Source organism: Zalophus californianus, chromosome 2 (genome assembly GCF_009762305.2).
Source record: "Zalophus californianus isolate mZalCal1 chromosome 2, mZalCal1.pri.v2, whole genome shotgun sequence".
In the NCBI taxonomy this organism is placed as follows: Eukaryota; Metazoa; Chordata; class Mammalia; order Carnivora; family Otariidae; genus Zalophus; species Zalophus californianus.
The window spans coordinates 112,125,031-112,147,361 of NC_045596.1; the positions used below are offsets into that span (position 1 = coordinate 112,125,031).

Genomic DNA, 22,331 nt, shown 5'->3' on the forward strand with positions numbered 1-22,331 from the left:
TAGCTATTTTCTTTATGACCACTCCAATCGACAGCCTTGTTTAAATACCCCTGCCCACCTACCCTCACAGCTACAACCATAGGATACACCCAGTGGAAAGATGGATGTGAAGCAGACTTCAAAGCTGGATAGAAACTATTACGCTTTGCAGTTAAAGAAGCCAATGCTTTAGTTATGTCTCTGTGAGTAATTTAAAGTCATTAGTCATTTGAAAGCAAACAAACAAACAAGTAAGAACAAACAGTAAAAACAATGTGAATAAATAACCAACCTGAGGAAGAGCAGAGATAAAGTAGAGAGAAAAAAAATAACTTGGACTATTTCTTCATGAGAGTCTGCAGAAAGTTCGAGGTAATGTTGCAATGCTAAGGAAGATAAGCCATGAAGAAAACAAAAAAATAAGAGAATAAGAAGCATTCTCAAAAATATGAGCATGATAGATGTATGTGGAGTGGGATAATTAAACTTGGATAATGGTTAAGTTATATCTGGCTTCTCATCTGGTGGGGAGTTATAAATATTAACTATCCCCAATTTTGTAGGAAAGAAATATTTAAATGTTACTTAAAATTAAAATTAATTGCTAGAAGAATGTAAATTGCATACACTCCCCTACATTAGCAGTGGAAATATCATGAAATTTCAATCTATTCTGAAAAGTAAAGGGAGAAAAGGAGAAGTTCACAAGGAAGCTTAGAAAATAAAATATATAAAATATAATAGTGGGTAGATGCCCAATATATTAAACATTTTCATTAGAATGACTTACTCTATTAAAAGACAGAGACTTTTATATTATTATTTTCTGTTTGCAGAAGTGTTGAGAAATATATTTACAAAAAATGATATAGGTTTTGAATATGAAAGAACAAAGAATGCTAAACAAGTAAGAACAATAGAAAAAAATGGCATACTTACTCTGGGACCAAGTTAAATATTGATTAGAAAAAATAAAGTATATATTATTTATGCTGCAGCTAGCAAGATTATTATTCTTTATGCTACAAACAATACAAATGACTATTTATTTAAAAAAAAAGTAAATAATTGATTAAACTGATATTATTGGGAGGAACACCCAAGGCAGGAAGGTATTCTGCAAGACAACCACATACATAGTAAGAGCTGTAATTCTAGCGTTTAAACACATGTCATCTTTGCATGAAGGAGTGTGACTGGCTTCCCACGGAGAACCATGAGAAGGTGTGCAAGGATGTTTAAGGTGATACTGAAATAGGGACAGGCTGGAGAGTGAAGATGCCAGTTATCAAAGGGACCCTGTATAACTCAGAGGAGCAAGGCAGGCGCTGGACCACGCCCACAGCCAGGCGCTCCCCTGGCCAAGGCCTACTTTTTTGTAGTAGCAAAATCTCTCCTTCCTTTCCACCGCCTATCACGCTCTCTCCACTCACCTTAACCCCTTGGGATTCTCAGTCAGTCAAAAGTCAGTCAAAAGGGTCTGAAAAGGACAATTCTGAAATTCAAGTGTTGGAAAATTAATGATGGTGCTATTTTAGAACCCAAAGCTTTATAGTAAGTCTAAGCTACACTTACAGATGGAACCCTTTTCATAGTAATGTTTTAGGTACATTACTAATAACCATATCTGCTCATGCTCATCCCCAGCATTCACTCAGGTATCCACAGCTTGATATGCTAACATCTTACACTGTCAAACTGTTGAAGATATGTAAGGTGTTTAAAACAACAACAACAAACAAACAAAAAAAACAACAACACCACTCTTGCATTAAGGAACAAGAAAAACATTTCTTTATTTTTTTTAAGATTGTATTTTTTTATTTGAGAGTGAACAAGCCTGGGGGGAGGGGCAGAGGGACAGGGAGAGAGACAAGCAGACCCCTTACGGAGCAAGGAGCCCTTTGTGGGGCTCATTCCTATCCCAAGACCCTGAGATCATGACCCAAGCCAAAGTCAGATGCTTAACTGACTGAGCCACCCAGGTACCCCATAAGAAAACCATTTCTATAATAAGCATATACCCTTCACTTAAGTTTATGTCTTCTTTATGACAATACAGAGGATGCATTTACTATGATTCCAAGGTATAATTATTTCTAGTCATTGTTTCAGCACAAAAAATAATACTGTTGCATGATTAGTAGGTGATGAATATTACACATTATGTATTATTTTCATATATAATTTCATTTGATTCTCCTAAATATTCTTTTTTTTTTAAGATTGTATTTATTTATTTTACAGAGAGAGACACAGCGAGAGAGGGAACACAAGCAGGGGGAGTGGGAGAGGGAGAAGCAGGCTTCCCGTGGAGCAGGGAGCCCGACATGGGGCTCGATCCCAGGACCCTGGGATCATGACCTGATCCCAAGGCAGATGCTTAACCATCTGAGCCACCCAGGCGCCCCTCCTAAAAACTCTTGAGGTAGATATTATTAGACTAATTTTTGAATTGAGTGTTTAGGGTTTGAAGGGTTAAACAAATTGACAAGTTCTTACATCTACAATGTGGCAGAGCCTGAATTTGAACATATTTCAGTCTGATGTCAAATATATGCTCCTAACCACCTCATTATATCGATTTGAAAATTCTCCTGTGAAAGATTTAAACTAAGCAGAATATTCTGCGCCTTGTAGCCTTCACCTTCAGGCAATGTGTCCAGGCATCCTCACATTCCCGAGAGAGGGAGATGATAAAAGTTAAAGCAGATGGTATAACCGAGTGATGAACTTGCTTCTGCTTTAACCTTCCTATTTTTTTTTTCCTTTTGCACTAATCATGTCATTTATTTGCCAAGTAAAAAACAATAGCTTTCAGAAGAAAAATCCATCTGAGAAAAAAGGATCATCTAGGGGAAAAAAAGTGAGAAAAGGAAAATTGTGAATATAACATGTATGTGGTTTCTTTTTTCACTTGTACTGTTTGTCTAAGTTTTGTAATTTATAAAATTTAAAGGGAGTTACTTTTTATATATAGCAGTTTACCACCTGCAGTTCTTACAAAATAGATCCTCAAAGTTTAAAGTATCTATGTATCTGTAAAACTGAAATCCTGAATAATATTTTATATAGTTGCTCACTGCAGCAATTTTTGATGTGAGTATGTTAAATAGCAGGCATTCTTTAAGTGAAGAGGCAGCAAGCTCAGTGTTTACACAGTTTCCTCTTTACTGTAAGGAATTTCGTATACTTAGTTTTCTGAGAAGAAGCTATACTTATTTCTAAATTAAGATGGGATTTTACTTCTTTTGAACTTATCTATAATGAAATTCCTTTTGTAGTAAAGTGGGAATGGAATTCCATAAATGTTTAGAGAATGGCAAAAACCAATTAAAATTCCCTTTGAATGGAAAATTGAACTTGCTCTTTCACTGAACTGTCTGTTGAAATGAAATCCTTTAATAAAATAATATTTTAGTTTCATGAAAAGCTCTCATCACTTTTAGACTGAATAGAATTAGGCTAACTTAAGATATTATAAAAATGTTGATTAAGTTGGATTATAAGAGCTAAAATAGGGGCGCCTGTGTGGCTCAGTTAGTTAAGCGTCTGCCTTTGGCTCAGGTCATGATCTCAGGGTCCTGGGATCAAGCCCCGCATCAGGCTCCTTGCTCAGTGGGGAGTGTGCTTCTTCCTCTCCAATGCCCCTCTTTCCACCTCCCCCTGCTCCCTGCTTGAGCACTCTCTCTCTCTCTCAAATAAATAAAAATCTTAAAAAAATAAAAGAGCTAAAATAAAAATTTCCAGGAAATGTTTTTCTTAAAGACTGATAGTAATCCTTACTATTAATTATATGATTTTTTAAAAGATTTTATTTTTTTATTTGAGAAAGAGAGAGATAGAGAGAGATTGAGAGAACGAGTGGGAGCAGGGGCAGAGGGAGAAGCAGACCACTGTGGAGCAGGGAGCCCCATGCCAGACTCAGTCCCAGCACCGCAGGATCATGACCTGAGCGGAAGGCAGGTGTTTAACCGACTAGCCACCCAGGCGCCCCTAATCATATGGTTTTATCTTGTGTTTGTTTTGATAGTAATACCAGTAAAGCCAAGCATCTGTGATCTAACAATTAGTAATCTTCAAAAGTCTCTCCAAACTTAGATTACGACTGTCTTTTCCAAATAGGTGGAAATAATATTGGTTAAATGACAAATGCATGCATATGGAGGGCATTATTTGATTCCTTAAATGTATTAAACACTGTACTTCCTAATCATTTTTCTTTTTTTCAGTCATCTGGGAAAACAAGGAAAAGAACCCAAAGACGTGTCTGGAATTAGGTTCTATTTGCAGTCTGTCCCTCAATATAATTGTTAGATCATTTGTCATGTAATGGATTTACTGATCTTTTTTTAAATTTTTTAAATTTTTTATTTTATTTTTTTGAGCAGGGACGGAGGCTTCTTTCCTTCCCTTGAAATTGCCATCCTTGTAGAGGGAGCTTCCTTGTTGCAAAGCTCCTTTCCTTTTAGCCCCTTCACTTGCCTGGGCCTTAGCATTGCTGGAGTGATTTTGATGATGTGAGACACTGAAAACAGACAACAGAATCTGGGGCGTAACTCCTTCATTTTCCCTGTCTTTTGGTACTTCCCTGCTCTCCTGTTCCTCTGTATCTCTTCATGCCTTAAATTTTTCAGCCATAAACACTGTCACTGTAACAGAGACGTCTGTCCTAATGCGGGTCTGGCTATGAAATTGTGGGAACTCTGTCTCATTCTGAGATTCTGTTTTTGGAAACCTAATCACTTCAGGTGAGCCACAATCTCCAACATCAGCTTTTCTCCAACAGAGACCCTCCTGTTTGAGATAAACCTTATAGCTTTGTCCAATTTCTCAATTAGTTCAGCACTCTGGCAAGGAATAAAAACAGCGATAAGGCAATAATAATTTTAGTGAGAACACATGTGCCAGTCACTGTTCTAAACCCATCACACATATAAATTCAGGTGGTTCACACATCAACCTCACTAGTTAGGTGCTGTTTGCTATAAGGCCTCATACCTAGGGTGCGTGGCAAAGACTTGTTTCAAAACCCAAGCAGTCTGGCTCCCAACTTCACTACTCTATTTATTAGACTTCTAAATCCGCTAACTCAGAGATAATTTCAATGACCAAAACAACCACAACAAATAAAACAAAGCAGAACAAACAAACCCTAAAACCACTTTCATTGTGAATCAACACAACTTTGATTTTTATTTCTCATCTCACAAAACTTAAGGAAAACAAAATCAGTTCTGGATTCAATAAAACTGATTTGATATTTTTCCTCTCCTCGTCGAAAATTTAACTTACACTTCCTGTTTCCTGTTGAAATTTTTTCCTTGACATTAATGTATCAAGCAAGCTCTTAAGAAATTGAATTGATGGAAATATATAGACATTTAAATAATTACACTTTCAATAAATTTTTTTTGAATTTATATCATGATTACATAGTGACCAACACTGGTAAAATTTCTATAAATAGTGAATTAACTTTAGGAAACAGGAAATTTAATAAACAAATACATCTAATTATAAGTAAATTGAAGTAAATGGATTAAATTTTTGAAAACTACTTAATTCAGAAGCATACCTAAAATAAATGGATTCAAAAATTCATTACATTCATATAATGTATGAACCAACACATTTTAAGGGAGGGAAAGAAAATAAAATAAATGCTTTATGAAGAACTTAAACCTGAACAAAACAAAATCAAGAATAAGAATAATAAGAGAAGAGAGGGACTAAAATTATAGATATCATATACCAGATATAGATGGGTTTCATAGAAATGATATCCTGAGAAGAATTAATGAGTAATTATTTACCAGCTAACTACCATATGTAAAGCGAATCTACAAAACAATAGTTGGTTTTGTAGCATGCAGAACATAGGCATCATGGAGAAGGTAAGCAAAAGTAACTGTAGCTGAGAAATATTTAATGACTGTTCAGTAATTGGCTTTCAGTTGTATCACTTTTAAGAATTCATTCCATTCCATTCTCCTTCATTCCGCTGTGTTTCCTTAATATCCATGACATTCATTATTAATACAGCGCTCTAATTTTTCTTATCCTGAGAAGGCAGAGATTGTCATATTGTGAGACAGAACTGAAAGGGTGCCAACTCCTAGCACCTTTTGCATGATGGCACAGGAACCTGCCCTCAAAGTGCCACATAAGATAAAGACAAAATTCTCTCTCATTTGCCAGTCCTTAAATGATCAGAGGCAGGCTAACGTTGACTGTTCTTTATATCCTGATGATATTTCACAATATCTAAACTTTGTATTTTAGACATTTTATATCATTTTCTAGTGTGAATAAAATTTGTAAAATTTGATATTTTCAGAATGTCAGTGTGCATAATTACTAGAAAAAGAATGATACAGTAAAGGGAGGCAAGTGTAATTCCTGATTCCCAGACTCCAATCTGTAAATATGTTTTATGTTACTATGCCACTGCAAGGGATTAAAAAAAAAAAAAAGCACACAGTACAACATGTTTAAGTCCAGACTACATATCCAGTTTTATTATATTTCTCTGCCCTATAGTTGCATAGTCAGAGAGAACATTAAATGAAAAGTGGGAGAAAGGTATTTTTGCAGGTGTCTTTGCAACTTCTAGTTATAGTTTCTGTTCCGTAAAACACTCCTGTAAAGATGGAAACTAGTTATTATGAAATCCAAAATGTGCATACTTTTCCTATGCTTTTATATGACTGGATTTCATAACCTTTCACAAAGTAGCCAATTAAAACTTTATATAGACAGCAAAATGAAGAAAAAAAAATATTTACTACCTTCATTTAAGTTAAAATTTACCTTGTAAGTAAACCACTCCTAAAAGACATAGTGCCTTATCTTATTGAATTATACTCATTTAAATGTAGACTTTGAAAAATAGCCAAGGCTGTGTGGGAAATCTTTCTACTAATAAACAGGAGACTGAAAGCTCAGTCAACTACAGTATTTTTTCTGTAAGGTGAGGTTTTAATAGATACTTTTCAGTATATTGACTTTCAGATTATAATGCTTTTATTTCAGAGTGTTAACATGATGGAGTCAAAGGAAGGGGAAGTAAAAATAAAATCTTGGCAAAACCAAAGCACCGACGTTATTTAGCTTCAGAGCTTCTATTTAATTTTGTGGGTTTTTTTTTCCTCCTCTAAACAGTGTAAATCATTTTCAAGTGAGAATATTTTCTATCTCTCTTTTTTCCTTCTTGTATCAGTACAGTTTATTTTAATCCACCTGCTCTGATCTTCCTGCAGGACATGCAATAACCTCCGATTAAATGCAGGCACTTTGGAAAAAGAGTACCCTTGTTCTTTCTGCTGACGTGGTAACTAATAAAAGGAAAGGAAGAAAAGTAAAAGTGCCTGTTTAGTAAAGCATGAGATCCTTCCCTGGGCATGAAAATGAGTGCCTATTCAGGATGCGGTTCCCTTGAACATGTAAATGAGGTATTTTTATTAAATTGTTTTATAAGGAGAATATTAAACAACAGTCATGGGAAATCATAATTAGTTCTAGAAAGAGAAAGAAAGAAAGAAAGAAAGAAAGAAAGAAAGAAAAAAGAGAGAGAAGAGAGAAGAGAGAGAGAAGAGAGAAGAGAGAAAGAAAGAAAGAAAGAAAGAAAGAAAGAAAGAAAGAAAAAAGAAAGAAAGAAGAAGGAAGAAGAAGGAAGGAAGGAAGGAAGGAAGGAAGGAAGGAAGGAAGGAAAGAAAGAAAGAAAGAAAGAAGAAAGAAAAGAAAGAAAGAAAGAAAGAAAGAAAGAAAGAAAGAAAGAAAAAAGAAAGAAGAAAGAAAAAAAGAAAGGGGGAGCATGGGAGGGTGGATGAAAGGGAGGAAGGGAAAAAAGGAGAGGGGAGGAGAGAAGAATTAAGAAGGAAAGAAAGAGAAGAAAAGAGAAAAAAATATGTTGGCATCTATAAAAAGAATTGGGCCAAAATATTTTAACCTCTATAATTTAACACAGTACTGCTCTCATACTACCTAAACAGAAAACAAACAAGAGTGTTTCTTCTTATTCAATATTTTGTCGATGGAAAAGTTGCAATTGTTATATGCTCATTATTGCCTATTATAATAAAAGAGTTTCCACTTTTTGTATTTTATTTTTATTCATCTATATACAAGCAGTGGATGAATATGACACATTCATCTTCCTCACAGTGTTAAACTACATTAAACACAATTTTACAATTATGCAAGTACATAACCTAACACTTATTCTTGAAACAGCACTTAAGAAAGTAGTCAACCTGTATATTATGCTCTATTTCTAAACTTAATATTCTATTCAATTAATTTATTTGTCTCTGTTGTACCTGTTGTACAAAGTTTATGTTATTAGAGTTTTAATATTTGGTAATAAAGAACCCACATTATTATACTTCTACCTCAAAAAAAAATGTCTTGCATATGCCTTTTTATCTTCCAAATAAATTGAGAGTTACACATTCCACAAGAATTTCTACTCTTTTAATTTAAAACAAATTATAGTTTGCAACATTATGTTTTCTATAATAAGAACAATTCATTTCTCTAGTTATTAGTACAGTTGACCTTTGAACAACACAGGTTTAAACTGTGCCAGTCCAGTTATACACAGACTTTTTAAAAGAGTTGACAGCATAAGCCACAAGGCAATTATTTACAACTGAACACCCCAGGCTCCGTGGACTGAATGGAAGGCAGCTAGTGCACAGGTCTGCACCCGCTGTCTTCCGAGTACCTGAGGAGCGCCCCTCCCCAACCCCAGCTGTCAACATCTCTGGGCTCCAGACATGGCAAAGTTGCTGGTCAGCCACTGTGCCAATGAAGTGGTTGGGTGTGGACCCCTTTCACGGTGGTGCCACAGCCCCTGACTCCTGGAGGCTAGAGCTAAGTGTGATCATAACTGCCAATGGCCAGGGGTAAGTGGTACACCTCTAGGCAGATGGGGCAGCTATAGTGAGCCACCAGGTCATTTGCCACCCCTGGGCCCACCCAAGGCCAGCAGGTTGCAAAATCATCTGGAGTCCTGACCAGCCTAAGCCACCTATACCTGGATTTTTAAAAAATAAATATACATACAATACTATAAGTGTATTTTATCTTCCTTATGACTTTCCTAATAACATTTTCTTTAGCTTAGTTTAAGAATACAGCATATAATATAGATAACATACAAAATACATGTTAGTTGACTCTTTATGTCATTGGTAAGTCTCCCAGTCAACAGTAGGCTATTAATAGTTAACTTCTGGGAGAGTCAAAGTTATATGTGGCTTTTCCACTATGTGGGAGTGGGTACCCTAACCCTTGTGTCATTCAAGGGTCAACTCTATTTCTTTAATTTTCAAAGAATTATTTTATAATTTTTTAAACCAAGAGATAAAATGCAATGATATTTAAGAACTTAGAAATTGTTATCAGATTAATAAGGGTTCAAATTTTAATTCTGCTATTTAAATGCATGACTTTGAAAAGCTACATAAATATATATATTTAAGTACTTCTGTATTTAATACTGAAATACTTTAGATTTTGAAAAATTATCTTTAAACTTAAATGTTTACTGTGATATAATTCCCATGTAGTAAAGATGTATGTTAATATGAATTCAGAAAAGAGTAAATCTGATTTAGGAAAACTAGATCATTTATCTGATCTGATTAGGAGTACGATCTACTATTATTGGGATCTAGTACTACAATAACGGAGCCCAGGCAGCAGATACAATTAAAAGAAAGAAAGGACAAGTGGGTTTCAAGTTATTAATCAGGGAAGTCTGGTGCAGTCCACTACACCACTCACATTTCCTTGTACCTTCGTTATTACCATCTCCAAAATTACAGGAGGGGATATATCATGCATGAACAAGATACTATTATTTCTTCTCAAAAGGGAAAGCATAATAAGCCCCCAGAGTTCAGTTCAAGGTGGTATCTTTAAGAAACAAGCTACAGTCTTGTTACTTACTGCAATTGCTCTTTTAGCTAAAAATAAGTTTCATCCCCCCCTTCCCCATAACCTATTCTAGATTTCTCTTACCCCTGGGCAACATTTTGGTCAATTAGCTATGCTTATATGGTAAGAGGACTGCTGTGGTCTGAATGTTTGTTTCCCCCCCAAAATTCATAAGTTGAAACCTACTGGACAGATGAGAGGGTATTTGGAGGTGGGACCTTTAGGAGGCGATTAGCTCTTGAAGACTGAGTCTTCATGAATGGAATTGTGTCCCTATAAAAGGTACTCTAGAGAGTTCCTTTGATTCTTCCACCATGTGAGATCACAGTGAAAAGACACTATCTATGAATCAGAAGGTAGAATCTCACTAGAAACCAAATCAGCTGGTGCCTGGATCTTGGACTTCCCAGCTTTTAGAACTGTGAGAAATAAATTTCTGTTGTTTATAAGCCACCCAGTCTGTGGTTTTTTTTTTTTTTTTAATAACAGTGCAAACCAGACTAAGTCGGTGACTCCCATATCCATGCTGCAAGCATCTGAGTCTTAGTTGCTTTGCTCTTCTTGTCATAGCTGTTTTCTATTACCATTGGACATAGAAATACCACCAAGTGCCCAGTGAATCCCCTAGGTTCTACGTACTTTCCATCCTGTTGCAATTGTATAGTGGCCATTACAGCTTCATGTGGAAATCAGGATCTATTACCATTGCCAGGAAATTAACTCCTTCTTTTGCCTTCTGGCCCATAGCCCAAAGAGCACAAAGTGACCAGTGAGGAGTGGCGGTTCCACATTCAGTGGGATGTTCAGTGTGTCTCCTGGCAGACATAATTCCTTCTTATTTCCCATGAGCTAGAAATCTTAATCCAGCTTTCAGGATGGAATGAATAATTTACTGTCATGCATGTGGATTATTGGGAGTGATGGTAAGAGGGGCCATTTTTATTTCTACCTTTTCTCCTGACCCCACATATTGTAGCTATTGGGTGTATAGTACAACATAGTGAAATATTGTTTAATTCATTGAATTTAAGATGCCATGGTTTATGAGACTTGTATTTTTTAATGTTACCAAAAAGTAAAATTAAATTGCCAGTTAAACTACCCCACAGTGTTTTCATATCGCATAGATTTTTTTAAACTCATTTTATATCCACTGAATGAGCTATTTGAAACTAACTGTATTTCATGGACTCTAAGAAAAACCATTATTTAATATGCTACTAAGAAAAAAAAATTGCAAATATAAATTTAACGTACCACTGATTGAGTTGCATTTTTATTCCATAGATGTTAAAAAGTGAAAAAAAATAAGACTCTAACAACTGATACTATAAAATAAAGTAGGGAGGGGGATGATAACACCTGATGCTGAGGGAGAGGTTGTATTCTAGTGGACTGAGTGGTAGAAATGTGAAATATTTTCAGCCTTCTTGGAAATCAGTCAGTCAATGCCTATTACAATTTAAATGCTCATGCTCTTAAACACAGCATTTTCAGTCCTGGGAATTTGGTAGATTGAAATAGAAATTCTACTTCAAAATCTTTATGATCAGTAATATTTACTATAGATTTGCTTATAGTCAAAACATTGTCAACAACATGAATGCCCGACACATTTGAGTTTCTGAATAAGTTGTGGCATACAAACAATACATAAGCGTTAAGGCAATAAAAAATATTAGAATAATAAAAACATGATTACCTATAATAATTTTCAAAATACATTGTTAAGAGAAAAACTTATTTAGAATGAACCAGTTTTGATTAAATAATACAAAATCTTCCGTGAACATTTTATATATCACTTTGTTGTTTCTTCTGGGATTCTACTGGTTCCATATAATGTCTCTAGTAAAGTTTTTGGAAATAGAGTTATTATAGTTATCTCCACATGGTGAATTACTTCTTTCATCTTTATAAAGTTACCCTCCTGCTGCTTTGAATTACTCGTATTTTAAACCAAATTTTTTCTGATATTTGTAAAATAAAAAACAAAAGTATTTAATAAAGAATTGGGCCCATATTACTAGAGCTGATCCGAATCTGAAAGGCTTGAGTGAAGTATTTGAGTGCATGAGAGAGACCATAAGGGATAATAAGAAATGTTTCACTCAAACATAACGCATCATGCGTGTTACTTTAATGCTTTTATTAAAGTGGTTTGAACTTTATTTTCTAGTTACTTGTTAGGGGAAGGATACATATTCTAATTTTCTCATATTATCTATTATCTATTATTTCTCATATTATTTTTTATTAAAGATTTTATTTATTTATTCGCAAGAGAGGGAGAGCAAGCGTGAGCAAGTGAGTGAGAGAGACCATGAGCAGGGGAGAGGGCAGAAAGAGATCCCTGCTGAGCAGAGAGCCAAGGGGCTCAATCCCAGGACACTCCCCCTGCCCCCGTCATGACTTGAGCTGAAGGCAACTGCTTAACTGACTCAGACACCCAGGAGTACCTCTCATGATTTTAAAGCAGATAGAATTTAAACCAATATTTTGCCAAGTCACACGCACAGAGAAATACAGTTGCGGAGTATAGCTTAGTGCAAGCTCAAGGTGCAAAGCAAATAGATTGGAATAATAAACCCACAACTGACCAGTTTATATCCTAAAGTTTTACTCAAGTTCACTGTATCTCAGTTTTCTCATGTTAAAATAGGAATAGTAATAATAAATACCTGAAAGATCTATTGTAACAATATACATGTATAAGAGCTATTTAATGAGGGGGTACATATTTCCTGTGCAGAAAAGAGTCTGGCATTAATAAACACTCAGTAAATGTCAGTTATTATTGTCGTCGTTATACCATCCACTCAAGAAAGGTTGGTAAGACAATGACAATTACTTGACCTCATTTCTCTGACGGACTATGTTAACATGTTAAAATAAAGGACTTATGTCCATATCCATCTCTCTTTTGGTCTCTCTTTCCTTTTCTTTCTATCTCTGTCTTGCTATAAACTACTTTCATGCTATAAACTTTCTTGGACATTAATCCCAGTATCCAAATATTTAAAAAAAGTAGAAGCAACTTTCCCTTCTTTGTTATATTTTTGCAGCCCAATACATAATACAGTTATGACCCAAATATTGATATTGTTAGCCTATGAACATAGAAAATTTATTTCATCCTGAGAAGAGAGGGGACAAATACAACAGAAAAATAAAATATTATTGGTTTCAGCCTGACCAGTATTTCAGATAGTCAGTACTGGTTTTCTGGAATCTACAACTTGTAAATATAAACAATTTATAGAAGCTTCTCATCATGAGGTTACTTGTTCATATTGTTTCTGGCATCATAGGGAAATACCCATTCTGGATTTCGCCTTTATGCTTAATAGAATTTGAGACATTTTAAGCTTCTAACAAATGTTAGAATTTTGTGTGTGTGTATCTGTGTGTGTGTGGTAATATGAACTAATCAGTGGACCTTACCTAATGCTTGTCTTCCCTTCAATGTTCTTTACTTGTGTTCTGTTTCCTCTTAGAGCTGTTCTATACACACTGATCATCTTAACTGAAAACTGAATCTGACACTAGCTGGTGACCTGGATCCACGTGCACATTCACTGCACATTCATTTTGGAAATTTGAGTGGATTTGTAAACTTCGACAGTGACACTAAAAGAAAAGGTTTTTTTGCTGTGCATTTTCCATGGTCCCAGGCTCTTGCTGTTCTTTCTGTACTTCTTTATTATATGCTCTCCCAGACATTTTTAGCTGTGTCATAGTGACTGTTACTGCTGCTAAGATTCTTTTTTCTTATGATCTTGGTTCCTCAGAAATAATTTTCATGTTTGAGCTGGAGAATTATCTTCTGAAGATCAATGGGCTGAGACTGAGACTTAGAAATCTGGGGCAAACAAGGGCCCAGTGAGGAAGGGTCTATTTTTAATAGTTAAAATACTTCCCCACAAGGACATCTCTAGACCCACACAAACTCACTGGTGAATTCACCTCAACATTTAAAGTGGAAAAAAAATATAAATTCTCCACAAACTCTTCCAGAAACTTGAGCAGGATGGAATATATCTCAACTCGTTGTATAAGGCCAGGAACACCATGATGCCAAAACTAGATTATGACACTACAAGGAAATAAAAAGTATATCACAAAAACTATAAAAATTCTCAAAAGAATTTTAGCAAATTGAATTTGTAGGTATAAGAAATAACACACGATTACCAAGTATGTTTTTTTCCAAGTTGATTTAACATGTGTAAAGTAAGTTAATTCACTATATCAAATTAAAAATAAAAAATATGACCATCTCAATAAATGCAGATAAAGCAGTTAAGAAACGTCTATGTTCGTTACTGATAGAAGTTCCTAAAGTATTAAGAATAGATGGAGACTTCCTAAGCTTAATAAAATGCATCTATAAAAATCTACAATTAAGATCATATCCAAAGGTCAAAAAATTAATCCCTTACTTTTGAGATATGGCAGAAAACGAGGTCATCCCTATCTATCACTTCCACCCATCATTGTACTGGAAGTTTTAGTCAATACAATATGAAAAAAATAAATAAAAGGAATCTGAATTAGAAAGGAAAAAGGTTTTTTTCTGATGATCTTCTGTATCTTTATTTGCAAATAGCATGATCATCTATTCAGTGGAATCTATGAAATCTACTGAAACTAATAAGTGAAATGAACATTATTACTAATAAGGTAGTGAACGAACTAATATCTTCATGCAAAAATCAATTGCATTTTTATGTAATAGTAATATATGATCAGAAATTGCATTAAAATCAATATCATATACAATAGTATTAAAACATATGACATACTTAGGGATAAATCTAACAAAAGATATAAAATATCTGTGCACTGGATATTATAAAACACTGGTATAATAAGGAAGACCTAAATAAATGAAAAATATACCATGTTTATGAGTCAAAGTGCTTGATATTGGTAGGAGGACAATTCTGTCCAAATTGATAGACAGATATGAAGGAATCTCAATCAAAATCCCCACAGGTGCTTTGCAGAAATTGAAAAACTAATTTTCAAATTGATATGTAAATCAAAATCCTACAATATTTAAAACAGTTTTGAAAAAGAACTAATAGGAACAACACTACCTTTTTCTTAAAAGATTTTATTTATTTATTTGAGAGAGAGAATGAGATAGAGAGAGAGAGAGCATGAGGGGGGGAGGGCCAGAGGGAGAAGCAGACTCCCTGCTGAGCAGGGAGCCCGACCCGGGACTCAATTCCTGGACTCCAGGATCATGACCTGAGCCGAAGGCAGTCACTTAGCCAACTGAGCCACCCAGGCACCCCAACAACCTTTTTATAAGTTATTAGAAAGCAACGATAATCAGGATGTATGGTATTGGCACAAATTCAAATAAATAGAGCAATAGAACAAAATATGGTATGGTGATAGAGTTGCATAAGGAATTCAGTGAAAAATGATAGACTTTACAAAAATAGTGTTAGAATAATCAAATATCGGGCAGCTGGGTGGCTCAGTCTATTAAGCCTCTGCCTTTGGCTCAGGTCAGGATCCCAGGATGGGATCCTGCCCAGCAGCATCAGGCTCCCTGCTCAGCAGGGAGTCTGCTTTTCTCTCCCCCTCCACCCCTCCCCACCTCATGTTCTCTCTCACACACTCTCTCTCTCTCAAATACATAAATAAAATCGTTTTTAAAAAAGAATAATTGAATATCAATACACAAAAAATGTACTTAGATCTATACCTCATACCGCATACAAAAATTAAGTCAAAATGAACCAGAGATGTAAATGTAAATCCTAAAAACTATAAAAATTCTAGAAGAAAACACAGGAGAAAATCCTTATTACCATGGATTAGACAATGATTTTTCAGATACGCCAATAAAAACTTGCTCCATAAAAACAAAATTGAAAAATTGGGACACATCAAATTTAAAATCTGCTCTTCAAAGACACTGCTAGGAAAAAAGAAAGGACAATCCACATACTTGGAAAAATATTTGCAAATCATACATATTGTAAATAACTTCAACAAAAAGATAAACACATGGTGAATAAGCCCATGAAAAATATTCAAATACCCTGGTTATTAAAGAAAAAGCAAACTAAATGAGATATCAACACACATCTGTCAGAATGGCTAAAATTTAAAAGTCCAAGAATACCAAAGGGTGGTGAAGATGTAAGGAAATTAGAATTCTCATTCACTGAGATAATCACTTAGGAAAATAGTTTGGCAATTTCTTTAAAATTAATAATACATCTACCTACCATATGATCCAGCCATTCTACTCCTCAGTATATACCTATGAGATATGCAAGCGTATGTCCTTACTTCTGCATGAATATTCATAGAAGCTTTATTTGTATTAATTTAAATCTAAATGTTCATTAAATTCAATGGATAAACAAACTGATATATCCATACATTGGAATATTACCCAGTATAAAAATGAATACATGCTGTAAGATAAATGAAGTCTTAAAATAACTTTACTGAGTGAAAGAAGCCATATACCTCAAAAGAGAATGGATACTGTATTAATTTCATCTATAGAAAATTTTAGAACATGCACAATAATCTAAACAGATACAAAAGCAGATCAGTGGATGCCTGCAGATGAGAAGGGGACAGGAATAGGGAGGAAGGGAAATAGTACAAGGGGTGTGAGGAAGCTCTGGGGGGCAATGAGTATGTTCAGTATGTTTTTGTAGTAATGGTGTCATGGATATGTGCCTATGTCAAAATTAAATTGTATACTCTAAATATGTATGATATATTGTATGTTAATTATTCTGCAATGATTCTGTTAGAATATTTTAACTTTGGATGTACTAATTTTGTGTTATTTTATAATACTTACAGAAATGGAAAGCTTTGGTTGCAGTTCCTGAAGCAGAAACTCTGGTGTTATGTAAAATTCTGAATGAACTCCTCCAACTGACACTGCAAAATAAAATATTGGCATGAAAAAAAAAATTATACAACCTGGGAATTTAATAATGGAAATGATTATTAATAATAAGTAAAATTAATTCAATATTTACTATCTCTCAACCCCCTTTTTAAGAGCATTCCATATATATTACTAACGTACAACAATCTTATTCAGCTTTTTTCTAGGGGAATCTTGGATAATCGCCTTGATGTCCAGATGGACTTTTTTTCCATACCATAATTTTAGTTTTACCTGGAAAGTATCTGGATCAATAACCTCCCTCTATTTTTTCTAGAGTCTGGTCCTGGAGAGTCACTTTCTACCAGGATATAATTTACACATGCTCTGATAGGTAAGTGAGCAAAATAATATATTTTTTGTCTCTATTTCCCGTCTGGAAAATTATTCATTCATGCCACTTTTTAATATTTTTATTAAACTATAGGAAAAAAAGATTGCCTTTGACTGTCACAACAGATAGGTGTGGTAGTAGACAGGTTCTAATTAGATATCATTACTGTCAATTATCTCAAATATGTATGAGGTTAAGGCACATTTAACTCTTTGGAAACAATTCTTGCAAAATTTCAACAAGTTTAACCATTTACAAATTTCTTTTTCTTGTCTGCTCAGTCTATGTTGTCTGAATCTCACGTCTAGTATTCCTGGACACAAAGATCAATAGTTTTATTTTGAATACTTACTACCTAGGAAAATAAATTACACATAGCATGGGCCCAGTGCATGCTCATTTAACTCAACAGTGAATAAAAATGAAATAGAAGTCTCAACTTGCTCTAAGAAGTCTTCTTTTTCATCATATCCACTTATCCCTCTGCTTACTCCATTTATTATCCAATATGAGAATTGCATGGAATATTATTAATGAAGTCACGTTAAGATAGAAATATAGAAGGAATTGTGTTTCAGTGTTGTTCCATATGCAATGATTTCCATGATTTTTGTAATTTCCACTTTAGCATTTCACATTATCTCATATTGCAAACATCATTAATCAAACCAAGAAGTTTTAATTTCCTGATTGAAGAGGTATCCTTTAGATCCTGTTCGTAACCTCCATATTTAACAAACACATAATTTACCCTAATTTTGTTGGGATTTAACTTAATCACTTTATATAAAATATTGCAATATCTTTGATCTTTGGTTTATATTTTATTTCTTTCAAATTTATAAAACTGTTATATAAATGAAGCTTAATTACATTTATTTTGACCATTTATATATTAATTCTCTAGTACAGAATGTCAAATATCCAACTTTAATTCAAACAACTCTATAAGAAGTTTCTAATATTTATTTTATCTACTCCTCCTCATGTTTTCTACATCTTTAATATTCATATTACATTATTATGTGATAATCACATAAGCCCAGAAGTTAGGAATTCATTTGACTTTTCCAGAATAATTTTCTCTTTATATAAATTTTTTTTAGCAGCGGTTAAAATAATTGAATAATTGCCAGAGGAAAAACGTGTGAAAAATATGTTTTTTAAATGTTCAGAACTCAAAATTAAAAAGACATGCAAATATGCAATAGTGAACTTATTACATTTTGTTAAGGCTCAAAATGTTTGTCAATATCATTTATAAAATCCAGACCATCATTTTAACTCATTTTTATGATGTAACTTTTGAATCAATGTCAAGAAAAATGAAAGTCTTTCTATACACCATACACTCCATATTAATTGAATATTCGAAAATGAATAAAGAAAAATCAATAATCAATATTGTCCCATGCTAAGCAAAAGTAATAGCTCTGTTTCCTCTTCTCCTACCATACTTCCAAGATTAATGGGTGCCAATATAGAATTTGGAGATAGCACACAATGCATTACATTTCGGCCTGTCTATAACACACATATTTTGAATTTTTAAAACATAAATCTTGAGCTGAGATTTACAAAAATATATTGGCTGATATTATTTGTGATTATTTCCTAATAAAATGGAATCCAAATTTTAATACATTATAAAATTACAATGACTAAAGTAAAACCTTTGATTCCAGACTTTGATTTCAGTTTGTTGGAAATTTTACAATCGAGTTTCAGGGGAGGGAACTCTGACATTTTAGATTTCTGAAAACATTTAGATCATTGAAGAGAAAAGACCCAAGTCCACAACCAAATTTTAAAATATTTTGTGTCCGTTTAATTCTATGTTGAGTTTAAAAATAGTTATTTAAGTGTAAATGTAGAAAATAATATTTTAGTTTCTATATTAACTATCTGGGCAGGCAGGGGAAACCAATGAAACTAATTCCTGTAATCTTCCTAGCCAAAGATAAATTTATCTGACTAATTTTGAGACAAAATTAAACATCAAGTCTAGGCATCAATTCTCAAGTTTATTATTATAATGAAATTAGCAGAACATCATTTGATACAATTTTTGCTAGATTTAAAAAAAAATAAATGTTGAGATCTACAACCAGAAAATAATTGTGTTCCTAAGAGAAACCTACCAGGTTTGACAGTTATTGTGTTTTTCTAGGGGTTGGTGAATACTTTCATATACTTTTTTATTAGAATAAAAATAAAAATTAAGTTAAAAACAACATTGAGCAATGTAGGAAATATAGATAAACATTATACCTATCATTCCTTCCCCAAGCTCCAGGATACTCAGCGTGGAGAGAAATACCTACCCCATGTGAAGTTTTCTACTTCACTGCAGACCTCAGCACCAGCAAGCTCTAGCACAGGCAGACCAGCAAACTCTAGCACAGGAGCTCCTAGTGAGCTCCTGTGAAGACAGGATCACAGCCTAACCCAGAGTTGGCTAGCTTCCAAGGCACTGGGCTCTTCTGTGGATTTCTGTGAACCCAGGTTCCTGGCCTGGCCCAATACCAGGCTGGCCTCCACAACCTAGTCTCCAAACCAGAGCCAAAACAGAGATTAATATCCATGTGAAGATTTTTGTCACACATTGGATTAAATTCAGGTTCAGATTTCCTTTAAAATTTACATAAATAATTAAAAATATATAATATCTAAAAATTCTTAAAGAAGAAATTTTTTTTTTAGAATTCTAAGAATATAGAATATAAACTAGAAAAATTCAGAAGAAAAGAGAAAGAGACTGTAAAAAGTTTTGCAGAAATAAAGATTTCTTTTTAAGGCCTCAAAAAAGAGCAATCTCTGCTCCAGAGTTAATGACAATAAACATCAGCTCAAATGAAAGTGAGCAAACTAAATGAGAAGTAAGCAAAAAAAAAAAAAAAAAAAAAGAGTTTAGAGAGACATTTCACAGATGTGAATGATAGTTAAATATACCCCATATATCCACATTCCCAATATATCCATAATTAGGATTCCTGAGGAAAAGAAACAAATAAGGTGGTTACAGAAATATTAAAGAATTCAAGATATTTTTACAAAAATAACAGAAGACACCATTCTATAGCCACAGTGTATTGCATACGCTTCCAAGTGAGTTATGCTGGATACCAACCCAAACTGTGCCAGGTTAATAAGATAAAGAATAAACCTCTTGAGAAAATAGGAAATAAAAATCATCTCCTTAAAAAAAAAAAAAAAAAAAACCTGACTGGCTTCAGATTTTACTTCTGCAATTTAGAGCTAGAAGAAAATGAACAGTGACAATAAAGCCTTTGGGAAAGAGTAATCAAAGAATTTTAAACCAAGTAAAACTATCATTTACATATAAAAAAAGCAAAAGGCAAACATTTTCAAACATGGTAAAACTTTTAGAGAATATTGTTCTCCATCTTGAGAAGACTGCTGGACAACTGGTTTCAGTCAACTGAGAATTAAAACAAGAAGCTGTGGAATGATGCCAGAAAGATGGCAATATTGGAATTTCTAGTGCCTGTCCCCTCCCAGAAACAACAATTTGAACAACTGTCCATGCACAAAAACACATTCATAAGAGAGGATTCCAGGTGAGGAGTTATAGCACCTGAGTGAAATACAGAAAGAAGAAAGCTGCATTGAGGAATGTAGGAAATATAGATAAACATTATACCTATCACTCCTTCCCCAAGCTCCAGGATACTCAGCATGGAGAGAAATACCTACCCCATGTGGAGCTGTCTACTTCACTGCAGACCTCAGGACCAGCAAGCTCTAGCACCAGACAGCCCAGGCTCCTAGTGAGCTCCTGTGAACACAGGATCACAGCCTAACCCAGAGTTGGCCAGCTTCCAAGGCACAGGGCTCTTCTGTGGACTCCTGTGAACCCTGGTCCAATACCAGGCTAGCCTCCACAACCCAGTCTCCAAACCAGTTATGGAAATCAAACAATACACTCCTTAACAGAGAATTGGTCAAAGAAGGAATAAAAAGGGGAACCAAAAATATCTTTAAGAAAATGAAAATGAAAATTCAACATACAAAAATTGTGGGGACAGAAAAAGCAGTTCTAAGAGGGAGATTTATAGTGATAAATGCTTATAAAGAAAAAAAAAATCATGAATAAGCAACCTAAATTTACAACTCAAGTAGCTGGAAAAAGAATAAACTAAGCCTAAAGTTAGCAGAAGGTAGGACACAATAAAGATTAAAGCAGAAATAAATGAATTAGAGAACAGAAAAATAACAGAAAAGATCAATAAAATTAAGTGCTGTTTTTTTGGAAGTGATAAATAAAATAACCATTAGAGTAACAACAAAAAAAGATAAGACTCACATAAATAATTAAAAATAAAATTAAAGACATCGCAACAGATACCACAGAAATACAAAAGATAAAAAGGGAAAATTATGAACAGTTATACACCAACAAATTGGGAAACCTAGAATAAGTGGGTAAATTCCTAGAAATATACAGTCATGAAGAAATAGAAAAACTGACCAGACCAAAATCAAGGAAAGAATTTGAATCATCTTCCTTACTGATTCAATATCAACACAGAAAAATCCAGGACCAGATGGCTTCACTGGTGAATTCTACCCAACATTTAAAGCCAAATTAATGCTAGTCCTTCTTAAACTCTTCCAAAAAACTGAAGAGGAGGGAATACTCTCAAACCCATTTAATGAGGCCAGCTTACCCTGTTACTAAAGCCAGAAAGGGACACTACAAGAAAAGAAAATATAGGCCAATGTCCCTGATGAATACAGATGCAAAAATTCCAAACATAGTAGCAAATTGAATTCAGTAGCAAGTTAAATGGATGATCCCACCATGATCAAGTGGGAGTTATTCATTGGATGAAAGGGTGGTTTGACATACACAAATCAATCAGTGTGATACACTACATTAATAAAATGAAAGATAAAAATCATATGGTTGTCTAAATAAATTTATAATGACAATGCAAATTATTCACAGCCTTGGCAAGGTGACTAGGAAGGGATACCAGGGAACACTGAGAATAATCTAAATGTTCTATGTCTTGATTTTGATGGTGGTTACACGACTATGTCAATTAGATAAAACTCATCAAAATGAGCATGTAAAAGATGTGCAATTTAGTGTAAATTAATATAGTTGAT

General features: G+C 34.1%; 1 long non-coding RNA gene across 2 annotated transcripts in view; it reads right to left on the reverse strand.

Moving 5' to 3' along the window:
* The window catches only part of LOC113925748, a 126,164-nt gene extending 105,160 nt beyond the window's left edge, over positions 1 to 21,004 (reverse strand). The window contains exons 1-2 of one of the 2 annotated variants that reach the window (XR_003521042.1): positions 20,913 to 21,004; positions 16,769 to 16,851 (exon numbers count right to left, since the gene is read on the reverse strand). This is a non-coding gene — a long non-coding RNA (uncharacterized LOC113925748). Of the gene's footprint in view, positions 1 to 16,768; positions 16,852 to 19,519; positions 19,731 to 20,912 lie in introns of those variants that run through there. The other variant, XR_003521041.1, reaches the window with a different exon arrangement.
* Between the last annotated feature and the right edge of the window lie 1,327 nt (positions 21,005 to 22,331).